Below are 18,194 nucleotides of genomic sequence, written 5' to 3' on the forward strand. Positions count from 1 at the left end.
AAGCTTCCTTGGGGAATATGTGATAATTGGACAAAGCTGGGCTGATATTTACCTACTAAGAAAGGATTTGCTAAGATAATGAATAGAGCGACTTAAGCAGGGAATGTACCTAATCTACTTCAAGGACACACTTTTTTCAGTATTTTGAAAGTATACTATATGCCAATGATATTATGCATTGAATTAAAAATCAACCTCATTCAGTCAACAAAGCATTTGGCTTAACATCTACTGGGAAACACTTAGCCATTATAAAAATGAACTTGAATCACACAGTTCAATGTTTCATAAATACTTTCATTAAAACTTTGTATTAATTCAACCTGAACTCTTTCTAATTTATCTGACCTGAGAGGTTTCACCCAATTTGATAGATGCTCAATTGCCTGTGATTGACTTATGTTTTTCTTAGCCTTGCACATGGAAAGTTTCTAAATTCTTCTAATTTATCAGTTTAAGCAGGACTACAATATTCAAACAAAATAAGCTCTTTTACTACTACAAAATTTAGGCTCAGGCTCTTTACCTAATTATCTTATTTATTAGTAAAAAAAATTATTTTTAATGTTCAGAAAAAGGTATCAAGGAATCACAAAATATTCACTTAGAAAGTAGCTCATAATTTTTCAAACTTAAAGTCCTCTTTTTATACTGAAATAACTGTCTAGAAAAATGAAACAATTTCCCCTAAATTCACAACTCTTTGTCAAAATATCAAAAAGGTGTACCTTCCATTGTCTGAAATTCTGAAATTTCAAAGCTTCCTAAAAACAAAAGTTGTTTGTTTTTAAGTTTAGTGCCAAAACTTATTAAATAGCAAAACCTGGCCTAAGCCGACCTGAAACTGTGTATATCACTTAATATAATTATTCATACAGTTTGCTGAAGCAATACTAATGTATTTGATTATGAAAGCTTTCCAAGACCTCAGTGGAGATGTGAATGTACCACATAGCATTTCTAAAATCTGAAGAACTCTGGGTGATAAAACATATCTAGCGTCGAATGTTTTAGATAAGGTATTACAAACTCCTAACCACAGCTATCTGTTACTGGGGATTTGCTTTGCACCAGACTGTGTCCTGATTTTAAATACATTTCCATAATCTTAATTTGACACAGTGCACTCTGACTCCACCTCCTGTCTCTCTAGCCCATTGTGTTTAGCACCCCAATTCCTCCAATCCTAAACCATGGGAATCTCAATCCATTGGTCCTTCTCCCCATTTTACTTGAGGACCTATCTTCTTTCCTTACGTAGCTTAAATTTATTGGTGAATTATCACATTGTAATTACTGACTTCAGAACCCCTGAAATTCCTTGCCTCTTTCGCTTTGTGTCACATTTGCTTAGCAAAAACACAACCCTGACAAACCCCAACTCTCTGCTTATGTAAGAATGGTTGAATACATCTGGTGAAAAACTCAACCATGCTGACTGGACTCATTTTGAATTCAAGATCGTTAACCCTTAAATGGGCTCTTAATGCTGACTGATTCATAGCATGCTCCCCCAGCCCATTCATTCACTCTTCTGGTCTCTGAAAGAACAAGTTCATACTTTCTTCTCCCTCCTTCCTCTTCGCTGATTACTTTGCTTCCTACTTCTCTAAGAAATTTGGGAGAACCAGAAAAAGACTCCACAGGTTCCCATGTCTACCTACCAGCGAGTCCACTCACAGTCTCTGCCGTTTTGCCCATTCCCATAGTCCACCTAGAGCTGATCCATCACCTACTCGAGTGCATCCCTCTAGCAAATTTTTCTCCTCTTTCCTGAATCATCAATATTCATCCAACTGTATCATTCACACAACTGGATCATCAACACACAAACCTGCTATTATTTCTTCCATAGCCACCCTTCCCCCTCACTGCCATCAGTGACCTGGTCAGACAGGCTCTCCGTTTCACTCCAGGTTCTGGCAATAGCCTCAAGATCCTGTACAGCCTGGAGTGGGGAAAGCAGTTGCTTCCCCACTCCAAGCCACACAAGCTTCTTTGTTCTTTGCTCTCAAACATGCCTTACATACTCCTACCCTCTGGCCTTTGTACTGGCTGTTCCTTTTGCCTAGAACATTACATCTCTGGATATGGCTTACTCCCTCACCAAGTTCAAATCCTTGCTCAAGCATCACCTTCTCAGTGAGGCCTACCCTGTCCAGTCCTGTCCGCCCTATATCAAACTGTGACCCACTCTCATTCTCACTCTCCCATGCCACACAACTCTGCCTCTAGAACACTAGGACCCTGCACTGTTTCCTTTGCAGATAGAACTTCTAACATATCATACATTTACTTCATTATGTGTATAGGGTTCATTTTGTTTGTTTGCCTCCTATCCTTCAGCCCTTGCTAGACTACGAACATCACAAAGACAAGGATCTTTATTCTGTTCACTGATATATCCCAAACACCTAGGACAAATGCCTGGTACACAGTATATGCCCATTCGGCATATAAAATATTTTACTTAAACTTCACAATAACCTTGTTAGATTTGATATTATCCTTATTTTACATATGAAGAAATGAGGCTGAGAGAGGTTTAAAAATGTACCCATGGTCATATCACAAGAAAACGGAACAACTAGGAACCCGGTCTTTCTGACTCCATAATCTGCTTGCTAAATGGCCATATCATGTGGCCTCTTATATTGTGCCTACCTCAGGGTTTGGAATAAACATGTTGAATTATATCCACCACAAAAAAAAAGAAAAAAAGAAAAAGAAAAAGCCAAAAAAACCCCACCACCATCCAGTGCTACACAGTGTCTTATTATATATCCCCTTGTGGCACATGACAATTTGATAGTTTTGATCTAAGACCAAATGCTATTCAATTTACTTCCTTAATCCAGAAGACAACAGGCTGAAAAGCCAACCAAAGGAATTGGTTTTCATTCATTTATCCACTCATTTAGTCAATGTATTTTTATTGAACACCAGTGTACTGAGGCTATACTGAGGACTGTTGGTTTGGATGAGGGCAGTAAGCCAAATTTCTCTCTTAAATCACCAGGAAGGAAAAAATACCCCCATCATTTTTGGAACTAAATCTACAGATTAAAGATGATCTTTTCTTCGACTCCATCAGAACTAACGGCCCTCTCCTCAGCCCAGGAAGAGCCTCCTGCCTAGCCCCCGTCCTGGGGCCTCCATGCCAAGAGAAGTAAAAAAGTAAGTCCAAGGGGGCCAGGTCCAGTGCGTCTGCTGTGACATAGCTGATGGCTTGCTAGTTCTGCATAACCTTGTGCTGGAATTCGGAAGTAATGTGTGTAGTGCTCAATATGAAGCTCAGTTTGGCTTCGGGGACCATTTTAATTAAATTAATTATCTCTAGAAGAAACACTTAGAGCTGTTTAAACCTAAACAATAGGTGCTTGTTCTCGTTTCTAATAGGAGTCTCATTGTGCACAGTTCTCTTGGTAAGCTGAGGACAATACCATCACCAGATATGTAAGGAAGGCCTTCCCCTCATACTCCCTTTCCCCTTCTCTTGCTCTCTTCACACATAGTGAATGGGCTTTCAGAGAAGAGGGATGCAGAGTCTGTGAGGTGAGATGAGACAAAAACATCTGGAATCTACATAAACGTTCTACTGCTTCATTGACTTCCTAACTCATCCATGTCATTTGCTTCATTTGTGCATCCTGAGTTATACTGCTTTGCTCTGTCTGCATTTCCAGAAAAAAGGTCCCATCTTTAGTTGCCCTTGTTGTTGCCCTATAGGAATAAGTGTCACCACTTTTCTATTATGTTCTCCCCTGCTCCATTTCATAGTGTTTCATTGTTTTCAAGAATTCTAGATTGATTTTTTAAAAATAAATAATGTACACCTGTCTCACTGCAAAGAACAAGATTTGAACTGGCTCATTTGTTCCATTCTATCTGTTCTTTTTTTAAATTGCAGTGGAAGGAAGTAAGTCATACCTCCCCTACCTCAATCTCATCCCCTGCTCCTCACTGCCAGCCATCCCCCGCTACCACCCTGTCACTAGAAAGAGGAGAGTTTGGGGAGGTGTCCCTTTACCTTCAAAATTCACTCTTCAGACCTATGTATATCTATCAGGGTGTATCACTCCATACTGGGAAAGCCTTGCTACCACGGGCTTTTATTTCCCTTTCCATTATGATTAAAAGAGAAAATGTTTAGCACCTTTCTGTGCTGTGCTAAGCCCTTCTCCCCGAGCCTTTCCTCTGAGTTTGATTTACCCTCAGCAGAACCAGAGGCTTTTATTCTTTGGTGGCTCTCCCAGTGCCTGGTGAACATGGTACACAGCAGAGAGCTCTAAAAGCAGTCACTACTGTACAGCGACTGACCATGGCAGCATTAAGTGCCATAGGGACTGGGTTTGCTAGAATGAGTGCAAAATAAGGATCAGAGCTTGTCGGATTAGCTGCACAACATAATGGTGTGCAGCTGGTGTTGGAAGGGATGGCTAAAGTGCAAGCCACAGGCTAATCTGGTCCCAACCAGTTCTGACTAGCTAGAGTTATTATTTAGCAAGTAGAACTTGGTTCAAGTAGAAGTGGTAACTCCACTATTCTTGCACTAAAGTGATAAGTAATAATGACACTCAAGATTACGTTAAATTTACTTTTGGTGTATTCTAATTCATTAATAATGGGCAAGTAATAGAGAAAAGAAGAAAAGCAGGTTTATTTTATCTACCATAGTTAAAGAAAAAAGTTTTGTAATTAAAATCTCATGACTGTTAATGTGTATCTTTTCTTTTTTCTTTTCTTTTCTTTTTTTTTTTTCCTGGAATGACCCTGTTCCCAACCTATTTGGCAAAAACTGTTCCATTGTTTTGAACACAGAGTAAAATTCCAAATCTTTTCAGCTTCATTTGTTTACAGATAATAATCAAATGGGTAGATCAAGTGCAAATAACCATTTTTAAAAGTTTTTTTACTCTGCCTGGGCACCATTTTATTTTATACCCTAACAACATTGACTAGAATGTTATCGCCTTCTACAGGTAAGGAACAAGCAGAGACCTAGTAAAAATTAACAGCACAAGTGAGCATGGTAAAGATTAGATTGCGACAACCCTTAATTCATGAATTGCTAAACTTTAATTTAGCCCATGAGCGACCTGTTCCCTAAGATTTAACTATCTTAGGATACAGTTTTTCTGCATTTGAAACAAATTTTGAATAAGGAAAAAAGAGATGAGTAAATAAGAGTAGTAGTCATACTCTACTCTGCACTTTTAAATGCTTAGTAAAGTTCACTCAGCATGCACACATTCTTACATTAGGAAATGTGTGGATTAAGACTTTCATTGTTTCAGTCACTTAAGAAAAAACAATTTTGAGAAAGATTATTTTGTGGTTGGATAAGAGTATTACTCTCTTGGGACGATCTTCTAAACTCTATTTTGGACAAACACAAAAAGGCAAGAATGTTTATGCTGCTATTCTTTTCTGTGTTTTTCCTCATTGGACAGTCTGTGTGTGGTCTAAAATCATGACCTACCGGAGATTTACATATTTTCAAAGTAGACTCAAGTCTCTGTCTCATTTCTCTTCACATCACATGATATTGTAATACCTTTTATAAGCCACATCAGTGAAGTACACTTGTTTATTTAAATTAAGGGTCAACCCAAATACTCAAATGTAGGAGAGATTTTTATGACAGTGTCTCTATTTTTTAGTTTTGGCTTATATTGATAATTTACTGATGAGCTTCCTCACTAATGTTTATTCAAAAATACCATCATCCTTCTTTTCATTCTGAAGGGGATTAGAGACTGTAAAATTTTAAGTGGCCGAGGTAGGTGAACGGAGTTGCAAAGATTCTCAAAGTGAGAAATGAGGTAATAAAGCCAAAGACATAAAGTCATGAGAAAGATAAGGCATGTTTTTCCTAGGGTCAAAGTTGTGGAGTAACACCAATGTATATTAAAGCAAGTAGGGCTGCAAATTTTATCTATTCAACAAATATTTATTGAGGACTTATCATGTGTCAGGCAATGTTCTTGGTGCCGGGAATACAGTGCTGGGAATTAAATGGTCAGAAAAGGTCCACAATTTCATGGGGCTGATATTCTAATAGAATATATACCAAATGACAAAAATATGAATAAGATAAATACAGATAATGAAAAGTATAATAAAGAAAATAAAGCGGGGAGGGGGCATGGAGAGGCTGCGTGAAAAAGGTGAAGGGATTAAGAAGTACAAATCGGTAGTTACAAAATAGTCACAGGGATGTGAAATACAACATAGTAAGAAGCTATTGCGATAATTCAGGTAAGAACTGACAGAAGATATTAGAAGCTTAGACAAAAGTGAAAGCAATAATATGAAGAAAAATTAATGTCCTGAGGATATATTTCTGAGATAGAGTATGGAAAATTGAGGGAAAATGACAACTCCTGGTTTTTTGTCTTAAATATCTGAGCGAAATGAGGTGCGATATACTTTTGTGAGAAAGAATGAAGAAAGAACAAGGAGCAAACCAAGATTCCTGCTTTTGGTCATTTTAAGTGGAAATGCCTATTTGTTATTCAAGTATAGAAGTGATATATCTAAATGTATAGCTCAGTGCAAAGGTCAGAGCTGACAATATGAACTTGAATATGAACTTGCATATAGATAGTATCTAAACCATGGGATTAGAGGAACTAGGGTAGACAATGAGAAGAGCTGAAGTTAAGACCCAGACCTGAGCCCTGGAGCACTCTAACATTTAAGAGTTAAGGGAAAAAAGGAGCAAGAAGTTGAGAGAGCATGCTGTTAGAGAAGCTAAGAAAAGAGGGGTATGAAGAGGATGGAATGGTCAACCGAGTAAATGCTTTGGAATAACACAGAAGAGTGACCACTGATTTGGCAAAGCGGAGGTGTTTGGTAATCTTGACAAGAGCAGTTTCAGGGGAGGGGGATAACCAAAACCTAGTAAGTGTCAACAGAAGTTAAGTTGGAACATGAGGAAGCTTTTAAGAAGCTTTCTCTGAAGTGAGGGGCATGGCAGAAGGGGATATGAGGTCCAGGGAGAGGTTTAAAGATAGGGGGAAAAAATGTTTGTATGCTAATGGAAAGATCCAGTAATTAAAGAAGGTGCTGGACATTTGGAGAAGTAACGGTATGACAAAGTAATTTTGGAGAGTAAGAGAACAAACGCGTTTGTGAAGTGTAGTAAGATCTTTGGGTAGTACCTATTTGACATGGGTGGTAATGAACTAAAAATGAAATTAGCACTGGTTGTAGGTTTTTCTCCAGCCCCATTCAGCTGTTAGGTGCAAGCACAGAGTAGGGTATAACAGTGTTCAAAACAAGTTGAGGTTCCCAGATGACTGACAGAGAGAGAGTGGATGAGGGAGCTGATGAAATTCCGAAGCAGCAAGTGCTAATGACAGGCTTTGATAAGTTGAATTCCCACTGCAATACAAGATGAGTGTTTATTAAACATTTGATGAATGACACAGATCTGGAATCAAGCTTTCTCATTTCCTAGAAGAGAAAGTTGCTTAATTTCAGCTTAAGTCAAAGCTTCCTTTGCAGGATGGAACTACCCTTTAAGTCCAGGATTCCATTATGACTTTTGTAAAGTGACAGAAATAGTACCTGGCATTGAGTTTCCACTTGATATATGTTAGTTTCAATTCTGCTTTCCAAGCACAATTTTTTTTTCTTCCTCCTTCAGTTATTCAACAACCATTTCTTCAAAACTTAGGCTGTGCTGGACTAAGTGCTAGGGATGAAGTAACCAGGCTAACAGAGACGTGCTTTCATGGTATGTCAGGGCATACAGGTATTACGCAAATAATAAATATTTACACTTACAATAAATATTTAAGTTGTCTTGAGAAATACTATAAAGATTGGCCAGTGTTATGCTTACATAAAATGAAGATGTTAGAATGATTAGATTTTTAAACTGTCCTTCAATTAAATTTTTGTAAAAGTGTTCAAAAAAATCTGTTGTTAGAAGTTTAACATTCTAACATCCATTTTGAATATGAAAAATATTAACTCAAAATAAAAGTAATAGATAAGAAAAATCTATTCACATGGAAAAAGAGTGAGGAGGTGCTGGCCAATAAGGTAGGAACAACATTGTTATAATTAATCTCAAAAGTAGACCAAACTGTCCACTATGCTGGGGCTAGAATGTACTTGAGAGTTGGGTTCAATATTATAATTCCTTATAAAATATTTTTTTACGCTTTAACTTTAAATTAGGCATTGTGCTAACTGATGAGAAAGAGAAAAGCGACCACTGGCATTTTGGAGCTGGCTTATCACTACCAGCTAGGCCTTGGTGCTCTCCTGTTGAACATAAACTTAATCTCATAGAACAATATCAGGCAAGGTTGCTCTGTGGCTCTGATAAAATGAGACAAACAGACAAGACCTCTTCATAATTTTGTCTAAGTACAAAATCAAAGTCACGATGCAAAGCACAAAATACCAAACATCCCCCTCTCCCATATAATACTGACTGCTGCTTCTTTATCAATTATAGCTTTTACTTTGCTTCATTTCTCCCACCCAAAGATACCCTTCAATATCACCCTACTTCTTGAGAAACTCTAAATTCAGAGCAAACTCTTGCTTCCTTGAATTCTTCCAAATCACCTAACATGAGCCCAAAACCTACATTAAGGCTTTTCCAGTGCCCTCTGATTTAAACACCCCCACACTCATGCTCCATTGTGTGTGCTCTAATTACAACAAGCAATAAATCCTATTTTGTTCAGCTCCTTATCTGTTCCTAGTGGTCTATGGTTGTGTGGCATTGCCAGTGGAACATATGTATTATGATGTTATTTGACCTTCACAGCTATTTCTTGAAACAGGTACTATTATAAATCTATTTTACAAATGAGGAAACAGAGGCACCGAGCTGTTAAGAAACATTTCCAAAGTCACATGGCTAGAAGTAGCAGGACCAGAATTAAATTCCAGTCAAATTAAATTGGACTGAGATTACCTCATAATGTCCCAGATAATTACCCAGAATTGTTAGGCTATTCTTTTAGTTGGACAAAAGGCAAAAATATTCCTTCCATCTTACCTATTATTTGGTCTTATTGCAAAAATAGTGAGTTCTTCAGTTAAGAAATTATGACTTGTTACTTTATAGGTTAAAATAGACTAACGGAGTTTATTTTGGCTTATTTTGGGGTCAGAATAAGCTTTATCAATGATAGATCTGATCAGGTCCACTCATCTTCTAAAAATCCTTCAATAGCTTCAGGTTAAAATATCATCATGATACATATCTCTTTTTCTGGCTTTATGTATTTTTTAATTTAATAATTGCTATGTACCAGGCAATCTTTCCCTATTTTCCAGTCATGCAGAATACATTTTTGAATGCAACATTTTTAGCTCTGCCTTTGCACATGTCCATTGTTTCAACTAATCCTTTAAAATAACCTTAACTATCTCTTCACTGACCTTTCTACCTAATACAAAATTTATTGCTCCTTTGTAGCTCCACGGCACCAAGTGAGTTCTTTGATTATTGGCACTTATCGTACCATGTTACGTGCTTATTCCTCCAGCCTCAACTCTTTGGAAGAGAGATGTTATTTTCCCTGATAGCCTTGGCACTTGGCACAATGCCTGGGAATGGGCCAAGCTTAAAACATATTCTTTGAATGCTTCCCTTACACCAAACCACTTTAAAGTATGACTCTATTAAGAAGTACAGTTCAAATGTCTCCAATTTCATTGGTAACATATTTCTAGCTCTGTTACCTAGCACTCAAATCTACATTAATCACTCAGTAAACTCAGCATTAGCCATGATGGTGGACAAGTGGTTTTCAGACTGATTTCCTAAGATCTATTGTGGATTGAAAGATAATTTATTAACTGGACTTTTTTCTCACCCAGGAATAGAAGTTCAACAGGTATTTAGGTTAAAACAGTAGTCTCTTAAAAGTAAACTGATATATTTTTTTAAGAAGACTTCATCTGTTGTTCCAGGCCACTGTTTATCTTATTTGGGGGCACAGTGTAAAAACAAATCTCTTTGATAAAAGTAGGAAAATAAATACTAATAACAAAACCAAAACCAAAAATATCTCACAATTGAACGATTACTTTGTGGAAGCAAACTGAAGAGGTTGGAAACTAGCAACTATTCTCTTCTGTACCTTTTGAATTTTGCATTTATGAAAGAAAAATTGATGAAAGTATTCTTTCAAGCTTAAAATGTAGTTGTTGGAAGTAACAGAAATAAAGTCATATAGCTTGTGTGAGATAATTAAGAGGCAACTTCTTTTATCTACTAAAATGTAATAAACAATCCTATGAATAAAAGTATATTAACAGGGCAGCTTTTAAAAATAGATTTTAAAAATTGAGCTGGATTCCTTTTTGTTTCAAGAAAAAGAATTAGCTAATCACCTATTTAAAAACTGTTAAGAATAAAAGTGGGGTCAGAGAAAACACATGCTTAAAGTGGCATTAAAATGACAATACATTTTTCCAATTTGTTTTCTTCTATTGTTTGAGAGCTATCTTTGAAAGGCAATTTTGAAAGTAAACAGATTTGCTATAGTAGTAAACTCTATCTTGTTTGAATTATATTTAGCATTCTCTTTATTTCTATGGGAATTGTTTTTAAAACTTTAACAATTATTTATATCTAGCAGTTTCAAAAAGTTCAAAGCCTTAAACTTTCACTTGTTGAAGAAAGATAACCATTTTGTCAAAACAAACAAAAATAAAACTGAAATTCTGAAATCTAAATGGTATTCCAAAGCAGGACTACTACTAACTTTCTATCTCTAGCCAACACTTTGAATTACTTAAAAACAAAAAGATTTTTGTTCTTCTGCTTTAAGCTATTTAAATATTACACAATTGATTTTAAACATTACCCAAAAGCACACTTTAAACAGATTTTAACGTACTATTTAAGTACCTAGTTTTCAACATTGCCAACTCCAGTACAAGTTCTTAAATGAGAGAGAGATTCTGGTCAAAAGGCTTTTTAGTCAGTAAAAAACAATTTTAGACATAACTTTTTGCAATTGAATAGTTAAAATAGTTTAAATTCATAAGATACATGATTTTACTCCCAGAAAACATATTCAATTATGGCCTAAAGCCATGTCATTACTGATGCCAAACTAGGGCCTTCCCTGTCATTTCTCAGGCACCTGCTTGTCAATTACTCTCAGCCAGCTCCCTTGAGCATAGTTCCAACATTTCAATTCATTACATTAGTCAGCCACTATTTCCTCCACAACCCTTTCACATTTTTTGTAACTTCACAGAACTTCTCAAAGTGTAACATGTTTGAAAGAACAGCCATCTTGAGTTGAATGATTCTATCCTAATCTCGTGAATGTTAATCATCAAATATTACATTTTCATATTCTCAGTATCAAGATAATTTCTATCCATGTGGACGCAGAACTAGATTGATATAGCTGAGCAATGATGCTCAGAGTACCCTTCACTACCCCAAAGAATTTATTATGTAAGGGAACATTACATGGAGTGTATGTGTATGGATCTATAATGTAAAGCAGAGTTTACTGAAATATTGCACATTATAGTTAGCTTATACTTTAAAATAAAAAAGGGAAATTAATAAGGAAACAGGATATAGTTAGCATTACATTATTCACTATTTGCTTGGAAAATGCAATGAGAACACACACGCACAAATCTGTATTTGTAGACCTGCCTTTGTAATTTAAAATGTTAATGAAATGTAAATTTTTTCAGTACAAAATTCATGAATGTTCATCTCTAGGCTGCATTGTGTCCAACCTTGTTGGAGTCCTTTTTTTATTTTATTAGTACCAAAAGTCCCTCATTGTCCATTTTTCTTCCATCTCACCATTACCAAAGAAAATACATTTGACAATCACAATAAGAATGGTGCCAGTAAAACGTAAAATAATTTTAATCTAGTAAACAACATACCCCTTGCATTTCTTTGTAATAAAATTAAGTTTTTGGGTTCCAAGCTATTCATCACCAAGAGAATGTGTTTAATCTGATGTGAAGTTGGCTACCCAGCAGTCTAGTCAGGCTGTAGAATGTTTAACTCAGGGTCTGGTAGGCTGCCAACCATTCTAAATGTTTTCACACGGACCAGCAATAATTTAATGTCTAAGTCACAGCTCTCAGGTTGGGCAGTAGATAAGAGCTAAAATTTCATCACTTCTGAAGATAAGCATTTTGAGGTTTTTTTTTGGGGGGGGAGGGGTCTACCAATTTACTTTTAGGTGTTTTAGGCATAGGTAACACTCTTTCAGTGTATCAATTTTAATAATGAATTTCAAATAATCATTTTTAGGATTTTTTTTTTCAAATTGCTGTTTATAAAAAGAAAAGTTCTATTTATAGTATTTATTGCAGGAAAGGCCCTACATTTGTGAACTAGAGGTCACATGCCTGGAGTTTTAGTCCTGGCACTGTCACTAACAATCTATGAGCTTAGGCAAATGACAAACTCACTAGGTCATTTTAAAGTCAGAATGGAAAGGGAAGATGTCTTATCATAATTGAGAATTTTTTTTCAAAATATACATGCTCTCCATCCCTCTCCTCCCAATTTTAGTGGCAGGGGGTTGGAGAGTACAGCCATGTGTCTTTGAAAAAACAAACAAAAAAAACTCCTCAGTTGATTCTAATGCACATCCCCACTGGACACCTCTAGGGTTTTTTTCCAGCTTCTAGATTCCACCTTTTTTAAGTGGATGTGGGCTATGGCTAAAGAACAAGATCCAGTGTTGACAGAATTGGAAAAGATCATGCTTTCTTATACACATACTTTCTTCAAAGCTCTCTTTCCCGGTGAGCCTAATTGTTGATGGTTTTGACAGTAGTTAAAAATGTGGCATGCATTTATAAATTACCTAACTTATCTTTGCTCTAAGCAATATATAAGAGAATATTAGTCAGATCTTCAGAGCAGAGTGGTTGATTTCTTACACTGGCATGCTTTTACAAAATTACCTTCCAGCACATAGTGGTAAGTTATAAACAGAAGACTAAGAAACTGGCTTTCCAAAGTTCACAAATCTTAGAATACTACTGGTAAATTTTGTCTATCTTTTGAAAATAATTTTATGAGTGTTACGTTTAATGCTCAGAGTAAAACTATATTGCTTGTTTTATGTACATGAACAAAACGGGTTTGCCTACCCTTTCAGGAAAAAGGCTTTCCAAGTGTAAAAATTTTAAAGTTTAAAATAATTTAAAAGTCAGCTTCAACAGATTGGAAAAAAAGCTCTCAATATATAGTATAAAAATATTTGTGTTTCTCACTACTTTTCACTTACTTCAAGCAGTAATGGCATTTTTCTTTAGCTGTTCTCTTCATTTGTACAATTCTTACCTTTAGGATTAAACCATAGAAGAATGGTATCATTAAAATAGAAACCATTGACAAATACGGCCAGAAATACCAGATTGAAAATATAAATTCGAACAAAGGAATGTAAAGTACAGAATAGGGAATATATTTAATGATATTGTAATAACTATGTATAGTGTCAGATGGATACTAGACTTACTGAGGTGATCATTTTGTAAGTTGTATAAATGTCTAATCACAATGTTGTACATCTGAAATATTGTATGTCAACTATAACTGAAAAATAAAAAAAATTTAAATATATATTTATATAAATTCACCCCTGCATTTTTCGACTTCAGTCTTTAAGCTACAGATTATTAGTTTTAAAAGCTTTAAAAATATTTCAGGAAAAAAAAACACCCACAAGTACATGTAAACCAAAATTGGGGATATAAGACAAAAACTATTATCACATTTAGTTTGGAAACTGAGATTTTATCCATGAAGCACAGTAGTTGACAAGCACAGACTTTTTTTTTATTGGTGTTCGGGGGAAGGGGGTAATCTACTGAAAAGACACTTTAATTATACGAATTAAGAATTTCCTTTCCAGATTTTTAAATACATTTCCTATTTCCCACTGACAGTGGAATGCCTCTATTTATGCTTCTTGCCCAGATCACTCAACATTGAAGAACTGATCATTTAGACTTTATTTTGCTGAATTCATTAACAGAAAGTCATTTTTCATCTCCAAATAACGTAAGTTTGAGATGTTACCCCAGTGATCCATTTTTAATTTCCTCAGACTTGTGTGGCAATTTTTCTTCATAGTTTCTAGATTGACATTTTTATTTTAAAATGTCTAAAATTTCTTCAAGTTATAACAGTGCAGTATTTGTGTTCTGATTAGAAAGAAAACCCTATGCATCGACACAAGGCTATTTGAACAATGTAAATCAAAAAGGGGCATTACTGTGTCACAAAGGTATTCCTCAGCACCTTCCAGTACTGTAACCTAAGCAAATCACTTCGCTAGTTTAAACATGTCAACTTGGCATTCTCCAGTCTCTGGAGTCTAGAATACGATACAAAGTAAGGAACATAAAACTAAAATCTTCAAGTTAATCTAGTTAACATCCTTCTCACCTAGAGGAATACCAACAAAGTATTTGAATATGCTAGTCCTCATAACCAAAAGAACCAGTTCATCCATAGGGCTTCCTTCAAAGGACAACTTATGGTCATAAGGTAGAGAAAGTCTGCCTAGCCTCAGTCATGCTCTAGGAAGGAAATCTCAAAAAGAGATTTAGGGGTAAGAGAGAACTATCTCCTTGCTACCTCAGAAAAAGTTTCTCGCTTTTTAAATGACCCTATATTAGTCAATGAGGTAATCTATGGTGTGCTAGCCTAGGCTCCAAAAAGTGGGTGGTCTTTGCAGAGGGAGGTGCTCACTCTACCTCTGGCCAGAGCCAGTTCCTGCAGCTGGACCAAAGGCAGCCCACAGACTACACTAGGCACATTTCTTCATTTCTCACTTGAGTGCCCTTTCTTTAGTTCCCTTTCAACTGCCCACTTTATATCGGCTTCATTACACCACCGCTCCATTTGTAATGTAAATTGGGAAACTCGGGGAAGTTTTTCTTTTGGCCTTGTCTACGGAAGAATACGGAGAGGTATTCAAAACGTATTAACACAAATCAATGGCACCAATAAAAGCAAAATCTCCTTAGCAACATAATCTTGATTGCAAAAGGAGAACTGAGAGCATTTAGCAGAACAGTGGCCCACATGGAATACGCATTTGTCTGGAAGAATCCAGCACAAAGCCTAAAAGAGAGATTTTGAAAAAATCCAAAATTAACTCACAGAGAACAGTTACTCTTTTTTTCAAAAGTACACAATTGGCTACATTAAATCTATCGTGTGCTTTTGGCTCAGCAACATTGTATCACACCGCTTTGCAAACTGAAATTACAACACCCTGCATGCTTCACATGAGTTACAGGGTGTTTTTTGTTTGTTTTGTTTTTTTGAGGTTTTTTTTTTTTCTTCACTGATTTCTTTAGTAAAGCAAACAAAAAAGTCTCAAAAAATATTCATCTCACATACAATGCAAAGGAAATTGAATGGCTACCTAACAATATCTAAGACTGTAGGTACAAAGGTTGGGCTATCTTTTAGGCTTTCTGTGATGGATTTTAAGATAGTAACTACTTCAAGCAGTAATGGCATTTTTGCTCAGGTCTTCATTTCTGTAAAAGGAAACTTAACACTGTTGAGAACTCCCACTTTTTTCTTAAGATGAAAAAAAAGTGAATAAAAGAATAGAAATTTAGAAAATAAGGAATCAATTCTTTTAAAATTACAATATTGAGATGACTCAAAAAAACACACAGTCCACAAACACAAAATTTCCCTTAGGTTTTAAATGTTTCAAATAGAATCAATTGTCATTTTGTATTTTAACTAAAACAATCCAGGTAATGGAGGTAAAAGCATCTTTACCGCTCACTGCAAAGAGATGCCTTAGTGAACTGAGTTATAATTACATTTATTTTAGAATTATGAGTGTGTGTGCACACGCACATATATTTTTCCCATAAATATGGAACTATTTTTTAAAGGTCTGCACTAGAATCTCGGTCAAACAAAAAAACTAAAAATGTGTGTGTAACAAATAGTCATTCAATACAATGCAACAGATAAACTTTAAATACTGCTAAATATGTGTATTTACAGGGGTGATAATTAGAATTATTTCTAAAACCAATGCTATACCTAAACAGAATAATCAAGAACCCTGTTTAAAAGCTGTACTGGCTTTTACATTTTAGGGATAATAAAAATAAGATCTTTGGAGAAAAAAAGGTAATTATGTAAGTTGTATTTTTTTCCTATTCTTTTTTCCCAGCTATAATGAAAGTTCATAAATGCATAAAATTTTCTCTAAATTTATTGCACATAGTTCCTAAACCCATATTCATAATGGCAATTCTTTTATTCCCAGGTATCTGTACAGGTCATGTCTATAGAAGAATATGTATGTGTATTCATTAATATGGTCATTTTAACAAACATTATTAGTTTGGTCAATTTCCTTTTAAGTGATTTGATCACTAAGTTCCTGACTCCCTTTTCCAACTTCACCAAAATTGGCTTAAATTTTATTTATTATAGTCTTTAAAGACCAAATGCTGTGAATTAGCCCATATTTTAGTTTTGAGCATGAAATCATGTGTTGAAGTCATGTGTTACAAAAGACTCTCTTAAAAACAACAAAAACTCAACTAGCGAAGCAAACAAAGTAAAAAAAAAAAAAACCTACTTCAAATTAGGTCTCTATCTGTATACTAGAAAAATACTGTCAATGAAGGCTTAATTTTACAATACGAAATATATTACAATCAACGCAGGACCAGAAACCAAGCCACTTTAAAAATAACCCATATTTCTTCATAATTATGAAGGCCAAATTTTTCTCTAACAAAAAAATCTCATTTCAACAAAAACAGATATTTGGCAATGGCTTTAATTTCTTAATAATGAAAGAAAAATGTAATACATACCCTTAAAATTCAACTGCATATTTTACCAAAGTTTTTTTTTTTTTTTTTTAATGTTACTTGACTCGGCTGAATGTAACTTGAATTACCTGAAAGCATAATTAACAGAGACCCTGATCTTGGAGCTATATAACTGCTCATCAATTTTTATTTACTTAATCTTTTTGTTTTTTAATCAGAAGTTTCTGATGGATTATTTTATTTGAAAGCTATTCCCTGTTCATTAAGGACATAGGAACAAATTCCTATAATCTTTTATTTAGTATTTTTTGTCACACAAACTATAAAAGATAAATGGAATACTTTATTCGAGGTAGCCTCCATCTTCTCAAAAGACAATGACAGCAGAGGAAAACGCTAGAATGTTTTTATTTTTCATTTAAAAAAATAATTTCCACTGTAATACATAAAAATGTATATTAAAAAAAAAAAAGAAAAAAAAAGCATAAAACTGTGTGCAATTCCTGGCCACTGAGTAACTTTCCTCCTGTAAACCAAAGTGTAGGTAGGGTAACAGTGCACTCATTTTTATCAGCCAGTAGATTTCAGCATACTGCTTTCCAATCATATCTACCTTGCTTCCACTGCCACTTTCACAATGCTAAACTCTTTTGAGAGGACAAAATGTCATTAGCTCCAACAAATGTAAAAAAAGAGATTTTTAAGAGGGCTTTGGTAACTTCAGTTAAAACAAATTCCTGTTTATAAAAACTTCATGGCAATATTGTAGTTGTAGTTACATAATTAAATAAGCTGCTACTAGAAGAGAAAGGAGGTGGTCTTTTATTTACTATAAAAAGTTTCTTGAGGAAATAATCTTTCCTTCTAGAACATTTTAAGTCTATACAATATTTATGTCAAGAAAGAATTGGAACCAGTCTTATTAAGAATCAGCAGGAGAGATAATAGGAAAGAAAAATCTGCAGTTTGAAGGTACACTCTGGTCCAATGAACAAGGAGCCAAAATACTGATACGTTACTTATGTTCTTCCAAAGACTGGTTGACATTACATTTCTTAAAAAGACAAAAAAGAGATAGCTTCTCTGCCAAAATTCAGAATGCCTGGTATGGTTAGTTTATTGAAATATTTCTGAGATAAAGAGCTAAGAAAGCAATATGCTATTTTTCATAAAGAGAAAAAGAAAAAAGCAGTCAAGTCTCAAATTCAGATAGAGCACATGTTTATGAAGTAGGGAAAAATGTTAATTAAAAAAAGGCATGATTTTGCTTATGTATCTGAATGAAACTATTTTAAAAGGTCTCATTAGAAAAAAAACTTCTCAAGTATTATATGTAATGTTTACCTGATTTTTAAACATGCAGAAGCACTATTGCAAGTACA

The sequence above is a fragment of the Pteropus medius genome, unplaced genomic scaffold (genome assembly GCF_902729225.1).
Source record: "Pteropus medius unplaced genomic scaffold, Ma_sr-lr_union100, whole genome shotgun sequence".
NCBI lineage: Eukaryota > Metazoa > Chordata > Mammalia > Chiroptera > Pteropodidae > Pteropus > Pteropus medius.